The 14,855-nt window shown below is 47.4% G+C and overlaps 1 long non-coding RNA gene across 1 annotated transcript in view; it reads left to right on the plus strand.

Annotated features, from left to right (window-relative positions):
• The first annotated feature begins 163 nt into the window (after positions 1 to 163).
• The window catches only part of LOC116068746, a 17,219-nt gene continuing 2,527 nt past the window's right edge, over positions 164 to 14,855 (plus strand). The window contains exons 1-2 of the long non-coding RNA XR_004109675.1: positions 164 to 207; positions 732 to 871. This is a non-coding gene — a long non-coding RNA (uncharacterized LOC116068746). The remainder of the gene's footprint in view (positions 208 to 731; positions 872 to 14,855) is intronic.

Here is a 14,855-nt window from a genome sequence, read left to right on the forward strand (position 1 = left end):
TCAGGAGGTGTGGCCTTGTTGGAGGAAGTATGTCATGGTGGGGCGGGCTTTGAGGTTATACATACTCAAGCTATGCCCAGTCTTACAGTCTTCTTCTGATGCCTTCAGATCAAGATGTAGAACTCCCAGCTCCTTCTCCAGCGCCATGCCTTCCTGGACACTTCCATGCTTGCCACCATGATGATAATGGACTGAACCTCTGAAACTGTAAGCCAGCCCCATTAAATGTTTGCCTTTCTAAGAGTTGCAGTGGTCATGGTGTCTGTTCACAGTAATAAAACCCTAGCAAAGTAAGACACTGCTCTTCCAGAGGATCTGAGTACAGTTCCCAGCCCCCGTGTCAGGCAGCTGCCTGTACCTCTAGCTCTGGGGATCCAACACCTATCCTACTTCTGGCCTCTGGGAGTACCCACACACACAATAACATATATACAAAAATATGTAGTAAATAATCTTTACAATAAAATAAAGCTAGAATCCTCTTCTACTGGATCCTCTTTCCCTAGTCTTCAGGCATTCAGCTTGCCTGGCATATCCACTTATTTCTGTCTCCTAGCTCCAGTAAATGTATACCTCATTACAACCAGGGCTTGCCTATTTTACCCAAAGCCCCAAACTCACGTCTAGTGCATACAGTGTGCGACAAAGATCGTCCAGGTGGGTGATTACACCCCCCCACACACACACACAGCACTCCCCTGCACCATGACATTGGTGTTTCTCCTATGCAGGACTCACAGCTGCAGTCCTACCAGTGGGAAATGACAGGTGGGAGTAGAGACTAAAAGCCAGGCACGGGAAGAAGTGCCGACTCAGCTGACCACAGAGTTTCTTCCCAGAGGCCCCTCAAGGGGACTCTCCAAAGGACAAGGTGAGCAGTGCTGATTTCTTATCAAGGTCACAGCATATTAAGGACAGGAGGAGAGTATTTACCGGGGATGGCAAGCTTGTGACACTTCCAAGAGTGACGGTGACATTTCACCCATCACTCTCTACAGGTGTGTGTGTGTGTGTGTGTGTGTGTGTGTGTGTGTGTGTCTGGGTAGTGTCCATCTTTATAAGCACCTGTGTGTATATGCTTGAGGGACTCAGTCACCCTCAGGTATCACTCTTCAGAATTCAACCATTTTGTTTTTGAGACAAGCTCTCTTCCCTGGAACCTGAAGCCCATCTATTAGGCTGGGCTGCCTGGCCAGTGCGCCTCAACGATGCTGCTGGTTCAACCTCCTCAGGGCTGGGGTTACAAGCATGGGACAGAGATTAAACTCGGGTCCTCATGTTTGCACAGCAAGCACTTTACACACAGAGCTGTCTTCTCACAGACACCAGATTTTTAACAACCATAATAACAAACCCACTATCGCCTAAAATTGAGATGGGCCAAGAGGGCACATGGGAACCTTCTCGAAACTCTTAGATGTCAGCTTAGGAGGCCAGCCTCAGGTCCTGCTCTCTCCCTCAAGTTAGAGTCTGGAGCAGCGTGGAGCAGGTGGCGAGAGTCAGGACAATCAAGGGCTACAGGCAAAGGGATTGGCCAGGAGAGCCAAAAGGGGCGTGTCCAACCGCTTGTTCCCTGAAGAGTCACTCAGGGAGAGCTGAGGCCCAGTGGTTTGGCTCCCCAGGAGCAATGCAATCCCTCAGCATGGAGCTCCTGGGAAGGCTGGTCTCTAAGACATCCTTAGATTATCTTATGAGAGCCTGAAGTCCCCGAGGGGGGGAAGCACAGGAAGCCCTTGAAGGCCGCATGATGGGCGGGACTTCCTTTGTTTGCAGCTGCATTCTCAGTAGTAGAGGTAGTGCATAAACAAACACATGAGAAGACCCAGCGAGGTGTGAAAACAGATTTGCACAGGGCAGACAACTGCACATTCCGTTTATTTACCTCTTCTAACAAACCGATACCTGGGGTGACATTTATTAATAAACGGCGTTACCAGGTGCCTGATATGTGGCTCATGGAAATTAATTACCCAGCCCATGGTAAAACCCTAACAAGCCCGCAGCGCTGTAACATTTGTGCTAATTGAAAACGAGATAAGTGCTGTGGGTACAGTCTGCATTCAATGCAGAATATTAATTATCTTTACTTCTCTCCGTGATACATACACCTGACTGAATCACTCTCCTCATTTACCGGGTAATCGAGTCATAAGTGGATTCCCTTGGGCCAGAGGGAAGGCCCTGACTTGTAGGCAAGATGGAGACCTCAGCTCGTCCTGGCCCCTCCACCAAGCTAGCCCAGGCTCCCCTTTCTTTACAACGTACCTGGGACAGTGGAGACAGGACCCTGTCATGTCACCAAGCTCCCAGCCAGTTGTTCTGGAAGCTCAGAAAACATTGTGTCAGGAGGGATGTATCTCACTACAAGCGATGACTCCAGAGTTCACGGAGCATGATGCCATTGCCCCGCACTGCCCCACACTCAGTCGGTGGAAAGGGGACTGAAGGAGAGGGAGGGTCTCGGTTTTTAAATCTTGGGGATCCACAACAGATTCAACAGAAGAGAGAGGGCCTCCACTGACAGCCCCAATATAAGATACAGACCTAGGCCCCTCAGGACCACCTGGAGGGAAGGCCTAGATCCAAGATGGAAGGAAGGAGACACGGAAGTCACTTATGAGCCAGGGTTCCCCAAGTGTGCAGTGCCGGGTACCTACAACATAGCCATCGTTCCTTCAGCTTCCTGGAAGTGTGTTCTCCTCGATTTCACACACCACACAGCACAGACAATCAGGGAGAAGTGGTGCTAGTAAGAGCAGTCAGGACAGTGACTGTAATTTCTGTTTGGGGTGTATGTAGCTCAGGGGGCCTTACCCACAGCCTGCACATGACTCTCTGCTCATTCCATCTCAAGATCCTCTGTCTTGGTGACTGTCACGGTAGTAAAGGCCATGGCCAAAAGCAGCTTGGGGAGAAAAGGGTTTATTTCACTCACTCTTCCACACCATAGTCCATCAGTGAAGGGAGTCAGGACAGGAACCCGGAGGCAGGGGCCATGGAGGGCTGCTGCTTACTGACTTACTCATCACAGCTTCCTTTGCCTGCTTTCTTATAGAACTCAGGCCCACTATCGCAAGGATGGCACCACCCACATCAAATCACTAATTTAAAAAACGCCCTGTGGGCTTGCCTACAGCACAAGGCAGTTTCTCAATTGAGGCTCCTTCGTTTCTGATGACTCTAATGTGTCAAGATGACATAAAACTAGCCAGCACACCCTCTATCCCCAGATCGCACAGCCTCTTCAAGACCACAACATGCCCATGCTTGCTTCTAATCTGACATTGGTCTCAACCCATAGTCAGCTCCCTTGGCCGTTTACTTCAGAAGCAGCATGGCTTCCCCTAGCTAGCCGTAACCCTGTGAGCACAGAGCCTTGCCTGCCCCTTTTGCCCAGCCATGCTCCCAGGACAGAGCCCCAGACTCGGCATTTATAGAGTTGTTACAGAGTTTGTGACCCCTGGGAAAAGGCGGTAGATTCAAACCAGTTGTAATTAGAGGACTTATTGGTCAGCTGCTAGCAGGACTTAAGGCCAATCTCAGACGTGTGGTGAAGGAGCGGAATGGGGATAAAGCGGAAGACCACCAGAAGACCTTCAACATCTATTCAAGCAAGCAATGACTGGTCTGTTCTTCGAAGTTAAGCCATTAAGGCAACTCAAAACAGTCTCTGGGTCTCTGCAAAGTTAACAGAAGGAAAAAGGACTCGCTAGTCAGATAACAAGTAGATAGCTGGTCAAGGCTGGTCGGTTTTGGGTGGGGGTCACTGAGGCAGGGTTTTTGGGAACTTATCTCCCAAGGACTGGAGTCAGAGACAAATAGCTAGTGAGTCCCAAGATTGATGCCTAGCAAAAAATGGAGTTTCCATGACCATCACAGAATGGGTGCAAATTTACCACAATCCTGCAAAGGAGGCAAACCAAGACCTGAGTTATAACCCAAATCCAAGCAGAGCATAGATTATATTCTCAAAAGGATAAACTGGGGCGAGGGCTGGAATGCCCAGCTCCACCCACCACACTCAAAAAAGCCAGGAACCCCTTGAGGCGAGTATGACCACGAAATCCTATCCACCTACTAGAGGGAGGTCAGGCTCGCCTTCCACAGCCCCAAGGACGAGGAAAGGGTTAGTTCCCGCAGGATAACCAGGACTGGGCCCCAGTCAGCAGACCTCAGATGCTGAGAGGAATCTCTCCTAAATACAAAAACACCTTTGCCTGTTGAACTGCAGGAGTCCCATACAGAAGTGCCTCCTAGCCAGTGGGTCCTCTGTGGGCATCAGAAAGAACTCCTTTCCCAAGCTTGTGAAGCCCCCATAGCACAGATAGAGGGTAGGCAGCCCCTAAGACGAGGGTCCCAGGACTTGGACAGCAGCCCTGGGATGGCCCTACTAGGGGAGGGGGGAAGAGGGGTGTATGTCAGCTTGGGACTGTTCCCTCCTCCAGCCCTTCATGGGGGAAGTGAACCCCAGTAAAAACCAGCCATGGAGACCCATGAGATGTGGTACCTTACTCTTAGATCTAAATCTCCCGGAGCATGCCACATGCTCACCTCCACCCACATGCCACCGATGCCGCATGGCCACAGCCACCAACAGCAGAGTCCACCGATTCTACTACCAGGTTAGGCTTCCATGTGACAAATGACGGGAAATACCTGTTCTCTTCTGAGGCTACAAAACCCAAGTCTGCCCTTCATTCTGACAAAAAGAATGGAACTTCTAAGCTACGATGTCCAACATAAACTTCATATTTGCACACCATTCAAACTCATATGGTAAAGCTCCTGACCCCCAAGCTGAACATACAGGGACTTTAGGGAGATAATTCAGGTTAAACGAAGTCCTGACACACCAGAGCTGGTGTCCTTGAAAGAGCCATAAGAGAGTCTTTTGTATACCTCTGTTGTGAAAAGACACACTCAAAGGAAGCTGCCAGTGACAGACAGACAGACAGACAGACAGACAGACAGACAGACAGACAGCTCAGGACAATAGATCATCCTGAGCTTGGCTTTCCAGTTTCCAGATTGTGAGAGGCAAATCTTCATCATTTAAGCTACACCATCGCAGGGATTTTGTTACAGCAGCACAAGAGAACCAAGACTGTCTTTTAGCATCGTGGCACTTCATTCCCCTGGGAAATGAACTGCTCCAAAAGACATGTGTTTAACGGAGCAGGTAAGTCGGGGCCAGAGGAAGGAGACAAAAAAAACGAGAAACAGGTCGGAGCATTGTTGCACGATGCTGGAAGATGTTCAGCTGCAGCAGCTGCCAGAATGGCAGGGCCAGAGCTTAAGTCTCCACACACCAGACCCAGAGCTTTCGTCACCATGTTTAGATCTCATAACTGTTTAAAGGATGTGTTGTAAAGAACAATTCATCAGCACAAGACCACAGGGATAGAAAGGTGCAAGGCGGGTCAGGGTTTCAGCCCAGGTCTGTCTCCTCTTCATTCGAATGCTGACGAAGGTCTGAAAAAGAGGACATCCAAGTACGCGTAAATTAAGCAAATGCTTCCTATTCTAAGTGAACTAGCAGAGGGGGTGGTGTAGAATGCCTCAAATGCCTAGAACCCTAGGGTAAGCTCCAAGCACTGCATAAAACCAGGCATCGAGGAATGTGTAATTCCTCCTATCATTCAGAAGTGGAACCATGAAGATCAGAAGTTCAAGGTCATCTTCAGCTACATAGCAAGTTCAAGGCCAATCTGAACTAGGTGAGACTTTGCTTGAGGAAGGCTGTTAAGTGTGGTGAGAGGTGGGGACTGGGGGGGGGGAGGTGATTATATTTTGTAAATCTTAACAAAATATAATGCCTTTCAATAACTGCCCCATCCCATGTATCTGTTTGTGATCAATACACCAGAATATACCGTGCTTCAAAAAACACTTGGCTTTCTCGTAACATGTGTGATCGTTCTCTAAGAAACTGACTTTTTGTAGACGTCACTTTCTCATTTATGTGGTAAAATACCAGACAGTCACAACTTAAGGGGAGAGAGGAGGACATACTCAGTCTACCACAGTGAGAAGTCATGGGGACTGGAGCGGCTCTGTCTAGAGGGGCAGGAACTTTCCGTATGTCTTGTCTGGATCTTGGTGGATCAGGAAGCAGAGAAGGCGCTGGGAGCAGGGCCAGGCTTCAGCTTCGGACTCACCTCCAACTGCTCAACCTCACGACAGACCTCAGGCAGCCATGCCTCCTGCCCCAAAGGAACCAGAAGCTGGGGATTAAGTGTCCAAAGACACGAATCTGCAGAGGACATTTTACACTCAAACCAAGACTCTTCTTAAATAAGGGTTGCTTAAGCTGGTAACAAACAGGCTTATCTGCCCAAATCAAACCCGTGGGCAAACTTGCCATCAGGAGCCTGCTGGAAAAGCCCATCTGAGATTAAACTTCTACCAAAAAGATACATGGTGCTGCACAGGGTAGAATGAAGATTCATTGTTGTTGGAAATTATCGTCATTACGTTCTTTGAAAAATAAACAGAAAATCACATTTCCCCCCTCAGCAGCCCAGCATGTTATCTCGTCATTTCAAATCATTGTGATTGAAAGTATAGAATAGCATAAGGGCTCTCTGACTCTGCCGAGCATCCTGGCTGAATTGTTGGCCTCAAACAGCAATTACACACTGTACATTTTAAGATCTGCTCTTGCTCCTCACATGGGGGGCGGGGGGCAAGGTGCTGAGCGGGAGGCCCTGGGCTCTTCCATCCAGCTCTTGACTAAATTTGAGTATCGCTCAGAGTGGAGTCTTTTAAAAACCCTTCCTATCCCTCAGCACCCATCTCGAGCTATTCAACACAAGAAGCACCAGACTGAAGGTCACATTATCCCTCGCACTTCATTTGGGGCAATTCATATGGCAGGAGCAGCGGTGGCTGGGCCTGCATCCCACACCCTGGCTGCTAACTGAGAAAAGCCGATGTAGTACAAAAATGTTCCAAAGTTTCTACAGTCAAAAGAGTTGGTAAAATAAGTTTTGCTGGGTGGTAAGATCCTGTTGCTAAAGATGCCACATAGTTTTTTAGTTGCAAGACAGAGAGAAATGGAGCTCAAACTGAACTGTAAGTCCCATGCCCCCGCCCCCAACAGCTACCGTCCATGGCTTTCACACCGACGGAAAATGCCAGGCAGTTTCATGGGGGAAAGAGACATCAACGGGAATATGAGTCAGCTCAGTGTGGATCCTGCAAGCTGTGCTGCTGGCCCCTCCCCCCTTGGCAAGGGGTACCCACTGGTGCAATAGTGGCAGAGTGTTATGAAAGTAACCAGCTGCTTCATGACTGCTACACACTAGCGAATCCATGCGTGATTTCACAAACCTGATCAAAAAGTCTATGGACTAGGAAGCCATAGGCCCATCAAACTGCCTTCTACCTATTTATATTCATCCCCATAGAGTTATGCTGCTGTCGGCTTTAGTCAGAGGAGGTGCCCTTCGCAACGGTCAGTGGCCACTACAACTCACAACTGGTCAAAGTGCTGAGTGTGAGTGGTTGTTGGGTGCGCACCTCTAAATGGGACATCTACATCACCTCCCACAGAAAGGCCAAGGGAACATTGCAGAGGAGGGGGAAATTAAGAGCCAGGAGAAAGGACTTCGAATGCTCTCATCCCAGCATGACTTGGCTGTTGCACTCCTGAACGCACAGCAGCTGTGATGCCCACACATGACTGAGTCTTTCAACTCTCTATCATGAATGGAGGGTCCTGAGGCCCCACCTAGTTCCCCATAGGCAAATTAATGGTTGCTGAAAGAGAGGGGAAGAGACATATTTAGTGATGTCACTGGTAAGGTGTGTATATTCCAGCAAATGACCCAGCACTCACATTCCTGTAAGCAACCTTAATTCAATGTGTGGCCCTAATTTTATGTCACACCCACATATACACACATGCATACACATACACAGTCACACACACATACACACATACACACAAATAGACAGATACACATATAGAGACACTCATACACATACACACTCACACATACACATACACACATTCACACATACATGCAGATATACATACAAATATACACACATATACATACTCACACATACACATATGCGCATTTTATGTTCCTATATATCAGTTTTAAATATGCTGGTTTTGTTGGTTTTTATTTTTGTTTTTGTTTTTGTTTTGTTTTGTTTTGTTTTGAGACAAGGTTTCACTATGTAGTCCTGGATGGCCTGCAACTAATTATATAGACCAGATTGGACTTGACCTCACAGAGTACTACCTGTTTCCAAATAGTGGGATCAAAGGTGTGTGCTACCACATCCAGCCTAATTTATTTATTTTTTTAAAGAGAGATCCTATGGCTGAGAGGTTAAAATGACAAGCAAGTGTCATGACCAGAGTTCACCAGAATCCACTTAAACGCAGGTCAGAACTCAGAAGACTGGGGTGAGGGGTCCCCAGAGCAAGCTGGCTAGCCCAGGTGGTCACACTGCTGAGCTCTGTATTCAACTGAGAGACTCTGCCTTAATGAATAAGGTAGAGAAGAAGGAAGAATACTGATGTCAACCTTTGGTCCTCCATACCCATGTACACACATGTTCAAATGCACCTGCACACATACACACACATACACACACACACACACACACACACACACACACGTACCTATGTGCACAAAACACCCATACATATTTATGTGCATTTGCATCCATATACATGGGGAAAAGAGAGAAAATCTCGTTAGAAGGCATCTTAAGTCCCAGGTCAAGATATCAGGAGTGAATTCAAGTAGGGGTACATGACACAAAGTGTTTAACTGCAAAACAGACACCATGCAAGACATACACTGCACCCTGAATGATCCAAGCAACAGGTAGGGTAGGAGGAAGTGACTAGAAGGAAATGTCAAAGACAGACACGGGCCTTGAGAAAAGAGTTCTCTGAGGTAGCCAGACACAGCTTCAAAAAGGAAGGGTGGGCGGGACAAAGAGAAAAGACTTTTCCATTGCTGTGATAAAACACTGTGACCAAAAGCAACCTGCCGAAGGGAAGAGTTCATTTGGGCTTATGGTTCCAGAGGGTTAAAATCCATCATGGCTGGGAGGCGTGGTAGTGAGCAACAGGCACGGTGGCAGAGGCAGTAAGCTGAGGGCTCACCTGGTGAACTTGAGCGCGGAAGGAGAGCTTTTTACTCCCAAAGCCCGCCCCCAGTGACGTAATCCTCCATCGAGGCCACACCTCCTACACCTTCAGGAACAGCACCACCAAGTGGGGACAAAGTATCAAAAGCCTGAGACCATGGAGGGCATTTCTCATCCCAACTTCCGCAAACACCATCCTAGGCTTGTTAGTCGGAAACACACACAGCTCAGCCGACTAGAGGAGATGCACAGACCTCGGAAAGCTTTCTCCCCATGAAGTTCAAAAGCCTTGAAGGCACCTGTACGGCCCATGGATCTCTCAACAATGGCCTAAATCAGCTTTCAAGACACATATATTTTCCACTTCCATGAGTGCTGGGTTCTGGAACTGCTTGCCCATCAGGAAAACAACATCTGAATAAAGATAGCTAAACAATTCATAATTTGAAGTCAGGCCATTTACACCCTCCTCCTGGTCCCAGAGAAAAAGCTACGGAAAGGAGAGATCTCTCTGCAACTTTGGAGCAGGAAATCTCCACTGAACAGAATGGTGGACGGTTTCTGTGGGGGGAAGGGGTGGAATCGGGAACACCTTAACTTTTAGTGTGCAATACGCCTGTTAAATAGACCCACTAATGGTGTTATTGCGGCTAAAAACAGTGACTTGAAAATGTTGTGTACATTATTACTGTCATTATCCGCCAACTGTAAGAATGCTATGTTAAAACTAACTCAAAACACCTCGGGAAAGGTAATTGCTACTAATGGATCTGAAGTGTGCAAAATTGGACGTCATTACCCCCCCTCCCATGGAGGGCTAGGGAGCTGCTGAAGATGATTGGGGGGGGGGCTCACTCTTCTTTCAATCAGGATGAGGCTTGAGCAGAGGGCCCCTGGCTTGCACACTGCAGCAGGGATACAGCCCTGTTCATTCTCCTCCTCCTCCCCTAGTCGCTCTGCTGTGGAGGAAGTGCCTGGAGCTGTAATGGTGTGCCCTGCTGGGGAATCTCCTCCAACTGCCAGTTTCTCAGATCAGCTGCGGCCAAATGGTGAAGGCTTGCTGACCCTGAAATCCAAGGAAATAACCCAGACTCAGAGGCTTATGAAAGGCAAGTGGGTCACCTCAAGCAATCTGTGAGCAGACATCTACGTCCCTGAGATGGGGGACTTGGCCTCTTCCCTGAGCTTCAGCTGCTTCCAGTCCCCGGGCTCCCAGCCTGGCTTGGAATGTGGGATCAGCACTGTTTGCCTGGCTACACTGCCCTGGCCATGTTGAACTTCATCTCCTTGCCTGACACACCCGAAGATTCCTCCCCTGATCCCAGCCAATAAGATTTTAAAATCCTTAGTCCTCAATTGTCTTCCAAATTTCAAAAGGAATGCCCCACAGAGTGCGAACCCTTCAACAGCAGAGTGCCGCTCCCCAGCCCAGCTCTCTATTAAATCACATGGTCTGCACATCACATGTGTACAATACACACACTGCACATCATACACACTGCACATCAAACAGGTTACACACCAAATGCACTGCACATCACATACACTGCATGCACATCACACTCACTGCACATTACACATTCACTGCACTTCACACATACTGCACATCACATGTACACTACATATCACACACAGTGTATGCACATCACACATACTACACATCACATACAATGTATATCACACACATAACACATCACACACACTGCATATCATATGCAATGTATTTCACAGATACAACACATAACATACGCTGCACAACACATATGCACTTGAATATTACACTCATATAGCATATCATATACATACTGTACATCACACATGCACTTCATTACACACACTGCATATCACAGACACACTTCACACTGCACATCACATGTGTACTGTATATCATACATGTACTGCACCATACATGCATTGCACATCACACACCCACACATACTTCATCACACACATACTGAATATCACCCACACACTGTACATCACACACACTTGTATATCACACACACATCATCACATACACACTTTATCATATACACACTTCACACAACACTACACATCACACACACACATACTTCATCACACACATTCTGCATATCACACATACACTTCATTACACATGCACTGTCCATCACAAAAGCTGATGCTGGTCGGGAATTTCCTTTCCATGCCTGAGAATAACCTACATTGGTTCTGATAAAGAGCCCAACCTAAATTCTAAAGATTTAAGAGAGTTTAAATTCTGAGAGTTTAAAAGACAAATTTGAAGTCAAGGGTGGTGTTACACCTGGGATCCCTGGACCACTGCCTGAGTTAGGGGTGTGGGGGGCAGCAGTTCCAGGCTAGCCTGGCCTTCAGAGGTCCTATCTTGTAAAGAAATAGTCCTCTATACATGTAAGATGTTTCCTCTCCACACAATGGCGTGAGAGAGGGAGGCACACAGCACTCATGGAGATCTGGGACACAAAAGGCCAGGAGGCGGTGCTTTTCAGGAGGGCCAGAACCCTGGAGATGGACCACCTATAAAATGCCATTTGTGTTCCCAAGACAAGGTCTTAACACTGTAGACCAGACTGATGTAGAACTCCCTACCCAGCCCAGCTGATCTAGAATCTGACCCCCTCCTGCCTCCTCCACAGCTCCTGAGTGCTAGGCTGGAAGGCAAGGCAATAGTCAACCACTTGGGCCTTTATAGCCCATGCTTAGAGGAAGCCCCAATATAAAGCCTGTCTTTATTCCTTACTTTATTAATGTCCTTATTTCTTTTCATAAGTGGAACGTTGGCTCGCAAACAGAAAAAGGTATAGCCACTGGCAAACCTGGGCAAACACAGAAACCACCAGGATCGCAGGAAGCCAGATGAACACACAAGTCCAAGTCCACCTAAGATTAAGTATGTCTGGGCCAATTTTCTTCATATGAAGAAAAATTAAGTATAAAAGGATGATGATAGAGTAGGGTGTCCCTTTCAAATAGGTGCTTGGGGATATGTGAAGGTAACCAGAAGTATGTGAGCTATCCGGGGAGTCAGGAAGGAAATGAACAGGGAGCCTTAGGGTCTGAGGGAGATGAGAGGCTTAAGGGGAGGGGCTGGATGGCCCCCAAGCTGAATTAGGCACATGACTTGGTTGGGCCTCCTAACCTCAGCAAGGTCTTGTATGTTTTTGCTTTTTTAATTGTTTTAGACATTCTATTAGCATATATTAATATTAAAACAATGGGCTTCATTATGACATTTCCACACCTCTATGTAAAGTTCTTTGGTCATGGCCTTTACTATTCCTTTTCTCTACCCAAATAGTCCTCTTTTTACTATACAACTCAATGAAAAATCTGGATTCCACAGATGAGTGAAAATATCTAGCCCGGTATATCTGGCTTATTTTGCTTACCATGACAATCTCTAGTTTCAGCCATTTTCCTGTGAACAGTATCATTTTATTCTTGATGCATACCCCCCATGACCTTACTCATCCATCTGGACAGGGTGGAATCATATGACCTGATTTATCCCATACATAGCACAACTGTAACGAATACGTGTGCACGGCTGTCAACGTCTAGCGCGCTGGGGCCCTGGACAGTGTCGCAGCAATCAGGACACAGGGGACTCAGAGCAACTGTCGACCACTGCACACTTTATTGAATTCTCCAGCATCTTTTATGGGCAAGAGTGCTGTGTCATGTTGGGAGGAGCTTGAAGCAGAGTTCAAGAGTGCTGTGTGTCATGTGGGAGGAGCTTGAGGCAGAGTTCTGTGCGTCATGTGGGAGGAGCTTGAGGCAGAGTTCAAGAGTGCTGTGCGTCAAGGTAGGAGGAGCTTGAGGTAGAAGCAGCAATTTTCTTCACAGCTCCTAACTCTCAACAGCTTCTGTTTCTCAAGCAATAGTTTACCTGGGCTCAGGGTGATTCAAACCTTGTAGACTGAGAAATCTGTCAATAGTCCACCTCTTTTAAGTGTTGCTTAGTTTAATTAAGACAAAATCAGTTTCTCATGAGAAGATGATCATGAAGCCCACTTCCTCAGGCATGCAGCTTCCTTGGCGAACATCAGGATTCTCTGCTGAGAAAGTATGCTTTCGCAGTGTCCCACTGTCACCTCGAAGCTAGCAGGCTGGGAGCAGTCACCTCATGCCATTTCTCTATACACACAATCTTATTCTCAGGGACCAAAGACACAGGAGATTCAGACAGAGAGGGAGATGTTTCAGATCTATATATAAGATGAATCAGTAACAGCCACATAGAGGGGACTCTGTAGGAGCCTGGCTAGACCATCACTGTGGCAACCCAGAGGTGGGATACAGGAGGATGGGTGAGACTCAAACAGGTTCATAAGGGTTCTCTGAAAGAAGCTGGAGGTATTTGCTGCTGAATTCAGGGTAGGGATGAGAAGATGGCAAAGCAGTAAGAGATGGGCAGGCTCTGGTCCTGTCCATCACAGCAACACGATCTCAAGCAATGCATTGGCATTTCTCATTGTGCTTCATCCCCAAAGAGACAGTGGGGGCTAGAAGACTTAGAACGCTCCTGAGAGCTCTTCTGCCTTTCCCTACATTTTTGACAAGGGAAAATTCTATAGCAGGTCACTTTTTAAATATACAGTTACCACCTCAAGAGTTCTTAGAGCTCAAATATAGCCTTTGGCAGTTAGTTGTGTCAACTTGGTGGGATTTTAAATCATCATGGAAGAAAATCTCTGGGCCTGTCTGTGAACTAGGTGAGCAGAGATGGGAAGACCCACCCTAGACCTGGACTGCCCACACAATGTGCTTGTGCTCTTGGGGCTGAGTGAAAAAGAGAAAGCAAGCTGAGGAGCAGCACCCCTGCCTACTGTGCTGCTTCTGCCTCAAGCTCCTCCCACCACTTCTGCCTCAAGCTCCTCCCACCACTTCTGCCCCAAGCTCCTCCCACCACTTCTACCCCAAGCTCCTCCCACCACTTCTGCCTCAAGCTCCTCCCACCGCCACGCGCAGCACTCTTAAGCTCTGAGCCAAAATAAAATTTCCACTCACAAGTTAGGAAATTCATCAGTGATAGGAAAAGTGACTAAGACAGAACCTATGGGATCGCCGTTCAGGTTCATCTACCGTGTAGACTCTAGGGATGGAAGCATCTTTGCCCACTGAGCCATCTTACCAGCTCCCTGTGTCCTCTCTTTGATTTCTAGTTTACTCTGGTCTGCCAGACTTTGAGGGCTCTGTCTTGGCCTGTGACTGAAGTAGTTATGGGATCATTACGGACAACTTTATGGGAAACTGGGCCTCCTGCAAAATTTTGTTAAATTTTGTGATCCATTCAGATTTTACTTTCCTGTATCCTAAAATTAGCTGAGAGATGGACTAAGAACAAAAGACGCTGAAGATGTTGGCCCCGCACCTGGTTAAGGCTCCAGTGTGGAGCACACAGAGAGAATGGTTTTGTAAGCATTCGTGCAGTTGCTGAATGGTTTCCTCTCTTCTGCAACTGGAGATGGGGGTGACAAGCACTGAGGAGAACAGAAGGATCCTCATGCCAGCTTCATTAAGTGTCCGGTGACAGGCCTGAAATATCATTTAGCAGGAAAACATGGCTTCCCAGCATCCACTGGTACATCTGATTGTATTTATATATAATGATAACACCTGAGGCTCAGTGGGTTTCCGGAGATACAACATTTTATATAACCTGTCGCTGCATATTTACTAGACAGGTACAGGAAAAACAAGAGGGAAGTGTGGTTATTGGCTTGTTTTTTTTTTTT

The sequence above is a fragment of the Mastomys coucha genome, unplaced genomic scaffold, assembly GCF_008632895.1.
Source record: "Mastomys coucha isolate ucsf_1 unplaced genomic scaffold, UCSF_Mcou_1 pScaffold1, whole genome shotgun sequence".
Classification (NCBI taxonomy): Eukaryota; Metazoa; Chordata; class Mammalia; order Rodentia; family Muridae; genus Mastomys; species Mastomys coucha.